At 31.0% G+C, this 16,649-nt stretch overlaps 1 protein-coding gene and 1 pseudogene across 3 annotated transcripts in view; one reads left to right on the plus strand and one right to left on the minus strand.

Annotated features, from left to right (window-relative positions):
• wkd (TBC1 domain family member whacked) overlaps nucleotides 1-16,649 on the plus strand; it is a 111,654-nt gene that overhangs the window by 43,741 nt on the left and 51,264 nt on the right. The window contains exon 1 of one of the 2 annotated variants that reach the window (XM_080169174.1): nucleotides 15,841-16,196. The exons of the other annotated variant lie outside the window; for it this stretch is intronic. The gene's annotated coding sequence lies outside the window, so the exon portion shown is untranslated. Of the gene's footprint in view, nucleotides 1-15,840; nucleotides 16,197-16,649 lie in introns of those variants that run through there. 2 annotated transcript variants of the gene reach the window in all.
• Nucleotides 1,769-9,033, minus strand: LOC145325506 (tubulin alpha chain-like; annotated as a pseudogene). Its single transcript, XR_013881501.1, has 15 exons — nucleotides 9,001-9,033; nucleotides 8,456-8,527; nucleotides 7,981-8,057; nucleotides 7,048-7,160; nucleotides 6,762-6,849; nucleotides 6,355-6,511; nucleotides 6,001-6,093; nucleotides 5,546-5,652; nucleotides 5,310-5,421; nucleotides 4,479-4,567; nucleotides 3,830-3,954; nucleotides 3,427-3,488; nucleotides 2,813-2,871; nucleotides 2,317-2,446; nucleotides 1,769-1,907 (listed from the first exon to the last, which is right to left on the minus strand). The product of XR_013881501.1 is annotated as a tubulin alpha chain-like (transcript).

Below are 16,649 nucleotides of genomic sequence, written 5' to 3' on the forward strand. Positions count from 1 at the left end.
CTTAGGATTTAATAAAAGTAGCCAGACGAATAATAGAACGGCTTTATAAAGCTTATGGAAACAAGTATAATTCACAGAGCACTGCTCCCTACCTCCATGAATTATCCAGAAAAGGTTCTTGGCTGCTCATTGTTGAAAATAAGATTGCGCAACTAAAAGTAATTCTGTCTGTTTTTTAAGGCAAACTTTAATTGCTAAGATTATTGTTTTTATTTCTCTTTTTTTCAGAGAACTATTGCTCATACCATTGTTTTTAACTAGTAATATAGTACAGGAAATTACAAAAAAAAACTTTTTTAAAGAATATTTTAATATAAAATCCAATAATTATTTGAAATCATTTTGGTAAATAAAAACAAGAAAGTTCAACAACAACAAAAGTGAAGCTTAAGAAAGCATACGGACAAACTATCATTGGCAAACATAGAGTGTCAGTGCTTTTGCTATAATAAACAGAATACGTTTACAAAACCTGAAAAAAATGTTCGATATACATATGTTGCAAAAAAATCTATAGTACTTAGAATTCATTATAAAATCAACATGATTTTATGACAATGATTAAAGAGTTGTCACGCTCAAAAATTGTACCAAACTGTTAAAAAAAAGTTATACACTCTACTAATGTTGAATAACTTTATCTCTTTTAAAATATAATCTGTTTAGAATAGAAATTCATTCAAATCTAACAATAATATTGCATTTAGCATTCTTGGGAATTTTCTTTGAAAATGTTCATTCATTTCAAAATTTTTATTCATTTTTAGTTTAATTAATTTACTTACATCAACATGGATCCTTTCTTAACATCCAAGTTTTTATATGAGTAAATTACGTACGCCAAGCTGATATTTTAATTGATCAGGGAGGAAGGGGTCATTTGACTGTAAATTATAATGATACTCAAGTTTATAAATAAACCCTCTCATTTGTTTGCTTAAAAACTTTATCTTGTTTGTTTGTACCATCCCGCAGTATCCCAACTTTTTCACCAATAATTCCAATCTACAGAAAGCCCTGTCAAAACTTTTCATTCAATTTTGTTCATCATTATTGGGGATATACTTTAAGTTACCAAGTCCATCTTCTTATTTCCTTAATTTTAATAATGGTTGTCTAAGCTCAACTTTGGTTTTTAGATTAATTTGTATCCCTATATATTAATATTATAAATAAAAAAATATTTTGCAAAAATGCATTTTACTGAAAATTATACACTTATATAAGGTTTAGTGATTAAAATTCATAAAAAAAAATTTAAAATGTTTTTTTTGCGGCTCTAATTACCAGCTAAGGCGAAAAATAACATCTATAATACTAAAGCATTAGACCAAGAAAACGTAAATTATGCATTGTCTTAATCCCTATTGAGTTTTTCCAAGCCTACAGCTTCTAGGGCACTACAAAATAAGAAAAAAAAGAAATGTTAATATGTATTTTTACATTGACATATAATGAGAGCAAACATTTTTGAACAATTTGTCATATCTAGATAAGTTTATAAATTGCATGATTTGTTTGTGAACACAGTAATAGTGTCTGACTGATTATGACGTAACAAAAAAACTTAGCCAATGAGAGGTCGTTATTGACCAATGGTAAAATTTATAGTGGCCTCTCATTGGCTAATTTTTTTTGTTACGTCATAATCAGTCAGACACTATTACTGTGTTCTTTGTTTGTGAGTTAAAACTTTTAACAAAGTTTACATACTTTTAATGACAATTGTGTGTTATATTCATGAAGAATAAAGCTACACTATAAGCATATTTAGTTTAAATAAAAATACTAGATAATGCCATACTACACTAGGAATAAAATTTTATATTGCAACAAATTTAAGGATAGTTGCCATACTCATCTCCATCATTTTCATCTTCATCTGAATAATTTTCAGCACCAACCTCCTGAAATCATACAAGTTTATCTTCTTAAAAATCTATCTGAATATTTTTTAAAGTGTTGAAAATTTTGTCTTTCTATATTTTTCCCCAATGAAAAGATTTTAGTGTTCCTTGAGTGTTTTTAATGTCTCCGTCTCAAAGATATTTCCCTGCTTCCACCCTTCCCCCCCCCCAAAAAAAAAAAAAAAAAAATTACGGTATAACACTTTGATGTTATAACCTTCCCTGTACGTACGTCCTATAAAGATATTGAGTAGTTTATGAGCCATGGCGAGATATTTTCCTCTTTCTGTTGATCTAGCAAACATAATACTTTTTACGTCTTTATTATGATGTGTTGCAAACAGACTAGAACCCATCACTTTATCGTCAGCTAGCATATACTTTTTAATTAAACAAATTTAATATTGACCTGATAATCAAGTTCTAAGGCGGCGAGATCCTCCCTTGCCTCAGCAAACTCCCCCTCCTCCATTCCCTCTCCTACGTACCAATGGACAAATGCTCGCTTCGCGTACATCAAATCAAACTTGTGATCAAGCCTAAACAAGGAGTAGGTTAACTTTATTGGATCAACGTTTTCTTATTCGTTGGCTTAACAACTTTGTGAACTTTAGTAAATATTGATTGGGAGGCTAATTAATTTGAGTGTCAAACGTTTCAACAACTAATTTTAATCCATAGAAGGGGCAATTTTGTGTACAAATATTGGGTATGGATATCAATTTATGTGTCATTGTCTTATTTCTTAAGATCCCTGAATATCAATGCATATTTTGGGTACAGATAAAACTAAATCAATATATGCATCCCTCTAAACTTAATGATATACAATTTTTGACTTCTGTAAGCCTGTATTAACAAAATAATATCCAAAGTGAAAAGATTTATTGGCCAAAAATTTCTACCTTGCCCAAGCCTCCATGATAGCAGTGGTATTAGACAAGCAACATACAGCTCGATATACCTAAATAAAAAAGATACATAGATAGATAATGTGAAAAGTTTTTTTTATCAATTATTTTCCTCTAATGTATCTAAAAATAAATACAAATAAATCATTGATAGTTATTAATCGAATCGTATCTTAAACAGCTTTCCTTGGATATAAAACTCTACAATTATTAGATTAAAACCACTTTTTTAGCTTTTGTTAGCCCCGAGATGCCGAAAGCATGGGTTAACAAAACTGGTTTTAATATTATAATTGTACATTTTTAAATTTTTTTTTAGAAAACTTGATACAATACGATACATTACATAATTTTTCAGTGTGGTTTGGAACTGGTTCTATATAATCCTGCTAATGCCAATCGGTTTCAAAAACATTCTATTACTGGAAAACATTTTCAAAAGTTTAAGATTCACATTACTTTATGTCTATTTTAGGTAATAATCATTTTTCTTTAGTTAACATATTTGTTCCATAAAACTTATTCATATCATACAGTCTACTCTAATTACTCCCTTTTCTATTTATCTCTCTCTAAAACAATATCATTATCAATCATCTTATTTTCACCTTAGCTAGATCGCCTCCAGGCACCACTGTCGGGGGTTGATAATTTATTCCGACTTTAAATCCTAAAAACAAAATATATTTGTCTTAGATTATTAAATATAAACAACTTTAGCTTTATCCTATATATTTAATTATTAAACATTTTTATTTTGATTCTTTAATTGTCCGTCAAGAATAATTTAATCTTTTAAAGTTTGTTTCTCATTATGCAGATTTTCTTTATGTAGACTTTAGTAAACCCTTTTTTTGGGAACCTTTGCCTATCTCATAATATATAAGCATTCCTATTGATATAACATATGTATTATTTCATATTAATCCACTATTTATCTCTCTTGTTATCTGAATAACTCTCTACATCTAACTTCCATTCTTTCTCACCATCTTTCATCTATCTATCTACCTGTAGGACACCAATCAACAAATTGAATGCTTTTAGCCACTTTGATGGCAGCAATAGAAGCATTGACATCCTTGGGAACAACATCACCACGGTACAGCAGACATACAGCCATATACTTTCCCTTTCTAGTTTATAACAGTTTTTTTTTAATGGATACTAGTAAATAGGATTAAAGTCTTAAGAATATAAAAGTTATCCTTTTTAACTATATGGGTTCCAAAATAAAATTCTAAAGGAAAAAGTGTTTTACAAATAGACAATACGGCATATATTAAAAATACATATTTTGTAGACACCCATACTGTTTGCATGGTAGGCTATCCAATAGACTGGCTGTCAGGATGGCATATAGGAATACAGACATACAGGTAGACAGAATTTTAAAATACATAGACAGTCATGAAGAAAGAAATTCAGGCAGAGATATACTTAAGAAATACAGACAAAAATAAAAATAAACACACAGATAGACATACAATATAGGTGCCAAAAATTTACAGATGGTCAGATGACAGCCCAATAAAACAGAGGTTATTGACATAAGTAGTAAGTCAGGTGTTCTTTTATAGATAGACAGATAAAGAAAACACATAGATATAGAAAAGTATCGGAAAAATGAAAAATACATATAATTTAAATTCTAATAAACTAGTTCCTTGGATCACATTTAACCATCTGATTTGTAGGTTCAAAGCATGCTCGGGTTATTTCATCAACTGATAACCGTTCATGGTAAGCCTAAACGGTTATCCTATTATATAAAGTAGTAAGCTTTTTTGTCTGTAGCGAAGGATCTCGCTAACTGATGAACTGATTTTGTTCTCCTTTAAAGTGAAACTTCTTATGGGTCCTGAGTTGGTTTTAGGATATTTTATTTTTATAATTATATGGTTTTAGATAGTTAATTTTCTGCCATTCCATATTTCCTAATTCTAGGGGCAGAGTCGCTAGTAACTTATATATAGCAAAAAGTAATTATTTTTGGTAATTTTAATTCAAAATTTATAAATTAAATATTTTTAAAAATTTAGCTCCTCTTGATGTTATGAAATTATTCTATCATATGTACAAAAAGTTTAAACTAGAAATTCTCAGAAAATTCAGAAATTCTTGGCATTCCTTAACCGTAAAATTAAGCCTGTACCTATTACCATAGATGCTAAAATGTATCTTTTAAACTAATCTAATATTATATTTAGCAAAGATAAACTTTTTGATTTTTTAATATCAATTCGAAATTTTAAAATTTGAAATTGAGACTTTAATAATATGTAAGTTTTTTTATCAATGTGTTTCAAGAGGTAGTGTAAAGTATTCTTTTCTTGGAAGGTTGATTTTTTTTCTTTTTCGTTGTAAGGTTTGACCTAGCCTAACCTTACATAAAACAAGACTCCAACTTTATGACAAAAACATTTCGGTACAGAAAGATACACCCTTAAACCAACATTGCACCCCTTATGAATCATGATATTTTATGTACCTTATCAGCAGAAATAACTGGAGCATAAGTGGCCAATGGGTAATGGATCCTTGGATAGGGCACCAGGTTAGTCTGGAACTCATTCAGATCAACATTCAGAGCTCCATCAAATCTAGTTATATTGAATTTTACTACATCTATCAAAATTCAATATACAGAAGAATACTCTCTCAAAAATAATTGGTTCTTTGATTATTTCCTTAATAGCAATTAAAATAATCATTGAAAAAAATTACCTAAGGGAGGCAGTGATTGAAGAAATAATTTGAGAGATCAGCCTATTCAGGTTAGTATAGGTTGGCCTTTGTATATCCAAATTAGCTCTACAGATGTCATAGATAGCCTAAAGATAAATTATATTTCTTAAAAGTATTTACCTATATTTTTCTACTAGTTTGTACGCTATTTGCTACTTTTTTTTTAACAGTGTTAAACAGGGAAGATAGGGATTGTAAATAAAACTGGTACAAAGTTTATGTTTTCCTATGTGTTGTCTAATAACTTTGAGTTCTTTCATTAATCTTTATTGGTTGGTTCAAACATCAGCATTGTTTAATACTTTTAACAAATTACAAAACAGAATGGTTTTTGACTATCATTATTGGAGATGAACATCTATTTATCATCTATTTTCTTATTCCTGAATATTTATTTTTTTTTATGTTTGTCAGTTCTGAAATTATAATTATACCTGATTGTCCACAAGAAAGGCACAATCACAATGTTCTAAAGTGGTATGGGTGTACAGAACAGAATTATAAGGCTCTACAATAGCAGTTGATACCTATATAGAAATAAACAAATTAACATTACAAATTCTTTTATAAACATTTTTGTTTAATTGTTCTGCACGAATCTATCATTTTGTTGACCAATTTTAATTATGCTTTCTTATAAGTTAACTGTTCAGCTTTGTAAAATTGGCGTAACTAAAGACAGAACAAAAAGAAGTTAATTTTTATTTCAGATTTGTTCATATATGACAATTAGCATTGTCAATAAATTGAAATTGAATATTTTAGATATTCATATTAGGGGCAAGAACCTGGGGAGCAGGATAGATGGAGAATCCAAGTTTAGATTTCTTGCCATACTCAACAGACAACCTTTCCATGAGGAGGGAAGAGAATCCAGATCCAGTACCTCCACCAAAAGAATGAAACACCAGGAATCCTTGCAGGCCAGAACAGTTGTCTGCCATCCTAGAAAAATAAATCAAATTCACATGTAGTCATGATATGCAATGGTTAAACAATAACAACTACATTGCTTTCAAGCATAGTTTTGGGTAGAGGAGGGAGGGGGTAAAAAGATGAAAATCATGTTAGTCTGCCACCAGCCCCCCACAATAAAATTTATAAACATACAAAATTAGCGATTGCTTGTAGGTGATGCAATTACTAGCCAGCTATATTTGATAAAAATGTAAAGTTTATGTAGAAAAATCTATACCTTCTAATTCTATCAATTGTTACTTCAATCTGTTCTTTACCAATAGTATAATGTCCTCTTGCGTAGTTATTTGCCGCATCTTCTTTTCCTAAGTTTTATGATTTTTACTTATAAAAATAAATTAACTTTTATTTTTTTTATGTTTTCTGTCTGATGATAATTAGTTTTCATTCAACTAATCTCAGCAGCAACCTTCCTTATCAATTAATAAAGGGTCCGATTACAACGTACAAAAAGTTGTTCAGTATGTAAAAAAGTTATTAAAACAGTAGGCCTCAGATCCTACCTGTAATAAGCTGTTCAGGATGGAAAAGTTGTCTGTATGTTCCCATTCTAACTTCATCAACGACAGTAGGCTCCAAATCAACAAATACAGCTCTGGGAACATGCTTTCCAGACCTTAATTTATTCGATCCAATACAAAAGACATACTATATCTAGATTACACTTCTGACCCGATTTTTCGTCAAATCTTTAAAGGAACATTATTAGCAGACAATAGTATTGTTTACTTTTTACTCAAGCTGAGATGGTTTCTTTTTAAAAAAATCTACAAAAATTAAACAAAATCATATGTTATTAACCATTTTATGATTTTATTTAATTTTTGTAGATTTTTTATGCAATTTTTGAGGATTTTTCACAAAAATAATTTTGCCTCATCAGCAAGTAGCGAGCCTTATCTTTTTTTTAAGAATCCACCTCTCTGTTTGAAGCTTTCTCTTTTATGACGAATTTTTGAGCAAGTAAGTTTGTAAAGTAAAGCTTTGTTCTAAGAAATAATATTGTTTACAGCTGACTTTTATCTATGTATGAAATGAACAAAAAAAACATGCGTTCGTAATGAAATGTGTACATAATTTCAACCAATGAGATTTAATGTAGGTTCAGATGGAATTCTCCTATTGGCTCAATCAGACATTACCTATCTTGTCTTACTACCTTTATTTCCAATACTAAAAAGGTTTAGGCTTGTTAGACTCATTCTGTCTTTTTAAATCTTTAAGGATTTTAAATACATTTCAACTATTAGAATGATGAAGTCCCTTTACCATAATGATTTTACAACTTTTTGTTGAATAATTATTATATTTATGAATTATTAAAGTGTTGAATAATAATTCCTATGATGATTAGACAAGCTGTAATAATCTTTGAAGAGCATAATTTGTTTGAAATTGTAAGCACTGCTTAATTTAATTAAAACTATTTTTCTTACCCTGTTTCCGAAAAGAAAGTATTGAAGGAATCATCTCCCTGGCCAATAGAAGCATCCGTTGGCATTAATCCATCGGGCTATTTCACCAAAATTACACAATATGAGTTTAGTATTACATTCTTGGATGTTGTATGTGTGTCTGTCCAATTATATCTCATTCTCGTTGACAATTAAATATATACTTTCAATGAAGCTTCATTTTGGTATTAGATATCTAGGCTCTAGGTTGATATCTTTTTTTAAGATTAATTTCTTGAGATAAAATGTGCTAGGTATTAATTGTGTGAGAACTTAGTGTATTATCTGTAGAGTAGCTGCGACTGTTTTATTGCAGGAATAAGGTATAGCCAACAAGCAAAATAAATCTAAAACAATATTTAGGGGGCAGATAAAAAGGTTGTAAATTTTTATTGTTTTTAAATTAATTTAGTTGTTGGTATGAGCTGGTAATCTTGTGACCATAAATGGTGTATACTGTGTAATATTCCTGTATTCCATGTTCCAGACAATAAAGCTCCCAGCAGGCGTTGCCCATCTGACAACCAGCCTATACACATTCTTTGTTCATTCAGTTTTTTTAAACCAAATTATTCAAAGAGAATTATTTTCACAAACTTTCTAGAAATACCAGATAAAAATATGAGAATAATGTCTATAGAAAAAACTTGGTATCATTATACAATATTTTCTATTATTTTAGAGGGCCTTGAAAAGCCAATAATTTTTGACTGCGTTTAGAATCTTATCATCAAACTAAATGCAACTCCATTACAGTAGGCAGGCAAGGATTTATAAACCCAGGTAAAGAAAAGGTATGCATGCTAATGGTAATATTGACAATTATAAATCGCCCCTTTTAAAACTACCAACTCTTACATTTTTTTATTATACTTCTAATTACAAACAAGTAAGGTTAGATGCCGTTAGAAACCTCAGCTCTTGGGCGTAGCAGCAAGTTTAATATGCAGGAAGCTACGCTGCTGATATTATGGTAACAAGATAAACGTATGAACAATTTGCCTGGCCAATATGAATAGAAAGACACTCGCGCATGACGTCACTCTTTTTCGGGCCACTAAACCTAAAAATTAACAACAAAATATTTTTTAATTACACACATATCAACAGTGACAAGACAATGGACGATTAATTGATGTACATCCCGAATGACAATAAAAAATCCTTTGGTTGAGAAAAATTTTATTGTAATTTTTGCACAATTAATTGACAATTTAGAGTAACCCAACATAAAATTGTATGTATGGACTTTCTTGTATTAAACATAGAAGTGTTGCCCTTTTCTTTAACTTCAAATCGACGATTCTAATACGAACAAATTAGTGCTTAAAGTTATTTATTACGGACGGAATTTGGGATGTCCAAACCTAATTATAGAAAAGCTTGTATTTGACTACTACCTCTCTATTACAAGGACTGGAAAGGAATATGTATAATTCTGAACTCACAATCCTTTATATAAACTTAGATCTATAGTAGATAAGATATTCATGACTGATTTATCAAAACATTTATAGAATTATAGAAAACTAGTAGCTGCGTCTCTAGAGTTAAGGGACTTAAAAAAATAGTTGAAGGATATCAAAAGAGAAATTAAGCGGTGATATGACTCCAAGTGATGGAGGGAGGGGGTGTCAGCACCCAACTCTAAATACCTCCCTCCCTCCCACTCATTTTTTTTAGGGGGGGGGGGAGCTAATGCCCCCTCATTTTTATTTTTAGTTAAAAAATTAAATAAAAATTATTTTCTGGGGGGGGGGGGGTTTGGGTGATTTCTCTTGGGAGGGTGGTGGTGCCCTCCGCCAAATTAGTTATGAACCTTCCCAGGACCTATGAGAAGCTATCCTGTTAAGGATAACCCGATCGGTTCAGCGGTTAGCGAGATCCTTCGGTACAGACAAACAGACATACTTTGTTACTTTATTATAAGGATAACGGTTACGCCCCTAGCATCTAGGGGCTCTTTATTCAAAAGGGCCCAAATAAGCTACAATAATATCTTAAAACCATTACAAAACTTAAAATTGAAAATAAAATAGCCTAAACCATCACATGATAAATATGAAGCTTACCCAAAGAAGAAAACCCAGTCGGTTCAGTAGTTATTGAGATCTTAAGCATCAACTACTATCATATAATAGGAAGACTAATTTAAACAAAATGTAATTATTTTTTTTCTTCTTAACCCTTACAGATCGGGCCCCTATTCCCACCTTAATAGATCGGGGGGGGGGGGGGGTCATATTGACCCCCCCCTCTATCTCGGCTCCTGTTACAGTTAGAGACATAAAATTTTTTTCTGGTGGTTCATGTGTATTTTTAGAGAAAATTACTTTTTCTAGTCATAGCGGTCAGACCGCGCCTTAGCCGCTTTTTAGCGGCCAGCCGCTAAAATATTAAAACAGCTGTAGAGCGGCCAATTTTGCAGCTAGGATGACCAAATTTTAGGACGAACTTTTATTTTTAATAACAAAAAACGGCAAATAACGGAAACCGCCATTTTCGGCGGTTACGGCGGTAAAACGGCGGTTGGCGGCGCCAATTAATATTTTTATCTGTTTACTGTTGCTTAAGAATTTACCAAAAAAAAATTTAGGCCTCTAGCTGTAATAGAAGCCACGATATTCATGATATATGTCTGTAGTAAAAGCCGGACAAAAATTGGTCATAAAGTCGGTCAGGGAGAAGTCAAACGGTCATAACACCACTTTTCTCAGAAGGTCATTGATATCTAAGTATTCACCAAAAACATTTTAGGTTTCTACATTAATAACAAAAAACGGCAAATAACGGAAACCGCTATTTTCGGCGGTTACGGCGGTAAAACGGCGGTTGGCGGCGCCAATTAATATTTTTATCTGTTTACTGTTGCTTAAGAATTTACCAAAAAAAAATTTAGGCCTCTAGCTGTAATAGAAGCCACGATATTCATGATATATGTCTGTAGTAAAAGCCGGACAAAAATCGGTCATAAAGTCGGTCAGGGAGAGGTCAAACGGTCATAACACCACTTTTCTCAGAAGGTCATTGATATCTAAGTATTCACCAAAAACATTTTAGGTTTCTACCTTATAAACAAAAGTCATAATGTAGAAATTAAGATTTATATAGAATTTTTTCTTAATTTGGTTCCACCTAACCGACTTTGACCGGACGCCACGACCGACACAGACCAGATATCCTTATAAGATCAACTCTTGCCGACGTATAATTACTAAACTTAAAAAGTCATGAAGTCACAACTCTCTATCTTACCTACAAAAAAAATGACATTGAAAAAACAGAGGGGGGGGTCAATATGACCCCCCCCCCCGATCTGTAAGGGTTAATATATAAATATGTAACAATTTTTCTCGTATTCATTCAAATCCGGTGGATAGGAACCGGTTCTCATCCATACGAAAAAACTATGTCTAGCATCGTATTATATCCAGCTTTCTACGAATATAAAAATGTACAATCATAAGATTAAAACCAGTTTTTTTAGCCCGTGCCTACGGCACCTAGGGGCTAAAAAACTGGTTTTAATCTTATAATTGTACATTCTATATCCGCGGAAAGCCGTTTATAATACGATGCGAGAAATAACTATTATTGTATTTTGCTATAATTATGTTATAATTATCACAGTATTGGATCTTAATATGATACATTATCAACAAAGAGCAGGTGTTAGAAATAGTTAAGTTTTTAATAATTATGGTTTTTCGTAGAGGACAATGTCAATACATATAATCTGTAACCCTTACATTCCTCCTCTTTTTTATTAGCAGGTATCTTTATGTACCTATCCCCCTCAAAATAGCATAAAACTTTCCTGAAATCCTTTTAATGATACACCCTGTTTTTTACGAGGTTTTATACTTTTTTACTTCTTTGTAATTGATAATTTTTTTTTGTTTTGCTCTTCTTTTTTACATTATTGTCCTTATTCATCATCTTTAATACAAAGTAGTACGATGTCTGTCTGTCTGTCTGTCCGTCCGTCCGTCCCTTAAGATCTCAGTAAACACTGAACCGATCAGAGTCTACTCTTCAGGGTATATACCTACTGGTCCTGTGGTGGTTTTAGGCTATTTTCTTGGGGGGTGGGACACCCCCAACCCCCCAAAAAAAATCCCCCCCATTTTTTTTTAAATAGAAAGTACTGGGGGCACTTATTGGGGGTACTTAATTTTTTTTAATTACCTCTTGGGGCAAAGCCCCTAGAGGCTAGGTGCGAAGCCGCTAGTATATAATAAATTGTAAGCAGCTCAGTTACTCTATAATTATATAAACCCGTCCTTTATCCGTAGCAAACCTGTGTCCGCCTGTCTACGCTATGGGGAAAATATGATTTTCTCGGATGCTATTTACAATATACAAATATAAATTTTCTGTGAATATTCCTATGACCTGTGCGTTTGTTTTGTCATTCGTGCTTTTAAAGAAAAAGAAATGAATTAAAAAGGTTTTGTGATTTCTTTGTTTATTTTTGCATATGCTTTCTATTTGTTTGCTATATATTTCACTTTGTACATTTGTCCAGCCATACTTGTTTTTGAGCTATGCTACTTGTTTATGTTTATCTTTACAAACTTCTTAGTTATTGTTTATTGCTCTTGCTTTTATCCAAGCTATCTAAAATTCCAGTGATTCGCAACTTATGGACAAAATTTTCCTTGTGTTGTAAAGTTTTCATTACAATTAAAAGAAGTTCTAGTTGGTTGATTTTCTAAGGATTCAACTTCAACAGATTAATTGATTAAAACAATACAATAAATTTATAAAATAAACCTTTTATATATATAATATAAATTAAATTGTATACCATTATTTTAGAAGATAAAAAGAATGGAATACAAAGGAATGACAAACGAACACAGGGGCGTCCAAACTTTTTATTTGGGGGGGGGGGGTAATCACCCCTTTACCCCCCCCCCCCTTGGATGTCCTTGAACGAACAACCCTTGTATAGTGACAGAACTGAATAAGCAGAATTAAAATGTTGAAGTCTAAATAAAATGGTAAATAAATTTGTTGCAAAACTGCTTAAATACATGATACTGTTTAAGGACATACCTACACTTTTAGGACATGATAATAGAGATGCCTCGCTTATAAAATTTGTTGTCCTTGAAATATGTCTAGGAATCTTACCTTACTGTGAGCAACCCAAGCTTGAACTGGACACATACATACATACATCCAGTAAATTTAGTTATAGTTCTACTGGTTCAACTATGCACTGAAGATTCTTTTATGTCCAGAGAAGGTTTATAATTATTTTAGGGAAGTGTACTCCCACCTCAACCAAGAGTAATCACCCCAAAAAAAAAAATAACACCAACCCCCTAATAATTTTTTTTTTATACTTAAAAATAAAATTGAGAGTCGTCTTACCCCCTTCTCTATAGTGCCTCTAGGGGCAAAGCCGCCGCTAGTATAAGATAAAATTTCTCCATATGTCTTTTGATAATGTGCTCGAGGGCATTTTGATAAAAATATATATCACAACATAAATATATAGAACATTTATTTCTTTTTAGAGAAGCTACTCTATATTTTAAAATGTCTAACATTATGTCTTATTTTCTTGGCTCAAACTATTTTTGTGAATATTCCTTTAATAACGACATGGAAAAAAATTTTAAAAAATGATTGAAAAAATAGATTTTCACATCTTCTATCACAGATTTACATCTGGGCTTCTCATGTGAAGATTTCCCTGACAAATGATTCTTTTACTTTATAATACCTACAACTTTACGTGATTGTGATGATACAGAGGGCAGATAATTCCAATGATTCGTTTTAAGAATGACTAATAAATATCTACTTTATAACTAATTAATATTTTTACATTCTTGAGTTTTGCTATTCAATAAATGATGAATCCCTGTTAAAATATATAAATCTCAAATTTACTTTTTCATTTGGATTTAATCATATTTTTTATGAAAAATTGAAAAGCGATGAAAAGCAGTTCTTGCTCAATGAACAGTTTTTTTCACCAGGGATTCAGGAAAGGAGAATTGGTAAATACATTGGGTACTTTTTTTCTTCGGTGGGATCTTACCCTGCGAGGACAATACTTACGGTGCTCTTGTCCTGGAGGGCTACCCTACACCTAATAAAACCTTACCTAAACTTGTCCAATTAACACCAGATTGAAATTATCCTATTATTTCTATTTATTTCCAAAAGGGAAAGGGGCGTTCTCTGCTCGACTAGGCGCTTAGAGGGAAACCACCTTTACCTTCTTTAATTATGTTGTGAACTTTAAAGTGAAGAATTGGAAATATATAAACTTACCGTTCATTGTCCTTTCTCTCCCTGGTTTCCTTATACACTTCAATAATTTAGTAATTTTATACAAGGATGATTACATCTGTAAAAGCACAGCTTTAATAAAAAAGTTGATAATACTGCGGCTGCGTTTAAACATTAGTGTTACTGCAATACGTCTTTAATATCGTGATAATGAACAACCATACTATCATCCTTGAATAGTTTGACTTTAACTTAATTCAAAACTGAAATATACACGATTTTAAAAATATTAATGAGAATAATCTACTTCCAATTGATCTTTCCCAATATAATTATTAAATTGTAAAGAATTTGTACAAGATTCTTTTCCCGAAGAATAAGATTATAAGTTAGCCTTCTGTAGCTGATAACTTGTTGGGTAAATATATTTTGCAATTTCCCCCCCCTCCCAAGTAATATTATGAAATAGGAGGGAGGGTGGGGGGTTAGTTAGTTTTTAAAGAGCGATAATGCTTAGATTGATCTTATTAGTTACGGACGGACGGAGAGACAAAGTGAATTTTAGATGAGCTTAGGATAAAGCTACTAAAACACTGAGGACAAAACAAATATTAAAAAAACTAAGCCATTTATTTTTTCTAAAATTGTTTAATTTTCTTTATTTATTTTTAATAACAACAAAAAATATTTCATTAATACTTATGTCATGAAATGACTTTCTTAAAATTCCTGAATTTTCGTTGCTACTAACAACAAGCGTAAATCTCTCCTTTTATTTATACAATATTGCTTAAATTAAAATAGCAAACAATCATCTAAATGACCGTCTGTTTGTCCCGTAAGATCTTGATATTAGGAACGAATTTGTTCTAGCTACTCAGTAAAGCTTTATGTAGATCTTTTAACTCAAATTGGATTTTTTTAAGTTAGTGGTTTTTTAATAGATATTATTGTAAGTTTAACTTGTCTTTACCGCCTGTCTATCCGTCTGTTTGTCCCGTAAGATCTTGATATTAGGAACGAATTTGTTCTAGCTTCTCAGTAAAGCTTTATGTAGATCTTTTAACTCAAATTGGATTTTTTTCAGTTAGTTTTTTTTATAGAAATTATTGTAAGTTTAACTTGTCTTTTTGTCTACAAAGACCACGTAAATGGCAGAACCGAGTGTTCCATAGATTATTAATTGAAAGTTTAACTACGATGCATAATTCTTAATTTAACAGTTGACTATTTTTTAAATCTTGCGCTTGATTTTAAAAATAATCATTCATTTCGAAATATCATTATTTGGAATATAGAAAGTAAAAAAATAGTATTTTTATAATAGTTTAATAATTTGCTATACATTGAGTAAGCACTAAAATATCTTGTGTGTGTGTGTGTGTGTGTGTGTGTATTTGTTTGTCAGTTTTGCTTAAAGCAGTGTTGTATAAAAATTCGACGCGACTAGAGAGAGCGAGAGAGAAAGAGAGAGAGGGAGAAGGAAAGGAGAGAGAAAGAGAGAAACAAGTTGTTTTAACTCAAATACAATATATATATATATATATACATATACACTGCTTAAATTTCTAACTACCTTACTTAGGCCTTAGTTGTATAAAAGAGGCGAGTTTGCGCGCTAGTTATAATCGTAATTAAAAGGTGTAAATATATAAAAATTCAAGCAGTAAAAACTCCCTCTAGTAAAACAGTGATATAAACAACAATCAGCTGATTTTGTTATTATGTTTGTGGTTTATGCATATCCATAATATATACATGAATAAATAAATAGTGAAAAAAATACGTTGTTTGTGAAAATTTGTTATATGTATTTTATTTAAATAAATGAATATAATACATATGTTTTAATAACAAAAGTTCATACATTGGCCTTTAAAGTTAAATAAATAGATATCATCATATGTGATTCTTAGATTTTGTTGAATGGCAGAATTTATAATAAGGTAGGTTTTTTTATTAAAAGCGAAGCTTTTTTACATTTAGGGCCGGCGTATACGTCTGTAACTTAAAGCTTTTATCGTTTATTTAGACATGATAAAATTGTCCTTTTGATTTAAAACTTGGTATGCTGATTGTAGCAACTCTATGATTATCCAATACAAAATCCATACATTTTTATTTTAGATATAGAGATTTTTACTTTTTTGACAAAAATTTTTATATAATATAATTATTTTATTTCTATGATTTTTGTATAAGTAATTCCTATGACAACAAGTTACAATGTTATAAGCGAAGCATCTCTATAAAAATTTAGTTTGGACTTAGACATAATTTATATTATGATTTGCTTATTAAGTTCTATTATTAATTTATATTGTTTATATTCGTTTGTCCTCATGTAGAGTAGAGCTTAGTTTTGATGGATGTTGTCATCCTTGTTTTAGAGAAATCTT

This window comes from Acartia tonsa, chromosome 8, assembly GCF_053477335.1.
Source record: "Acartia tonsa isolate MP-2025a chromosome 8, ASM5347733v1, whole genome shotgun sequence".
In the NCBI taxonomy this organism is placed as follows: Eukaryota; Metazoa; Arthropoda; class Copepoda; order Calanoida; family Acartiidae; genus Acartia; species Acartia tonsa.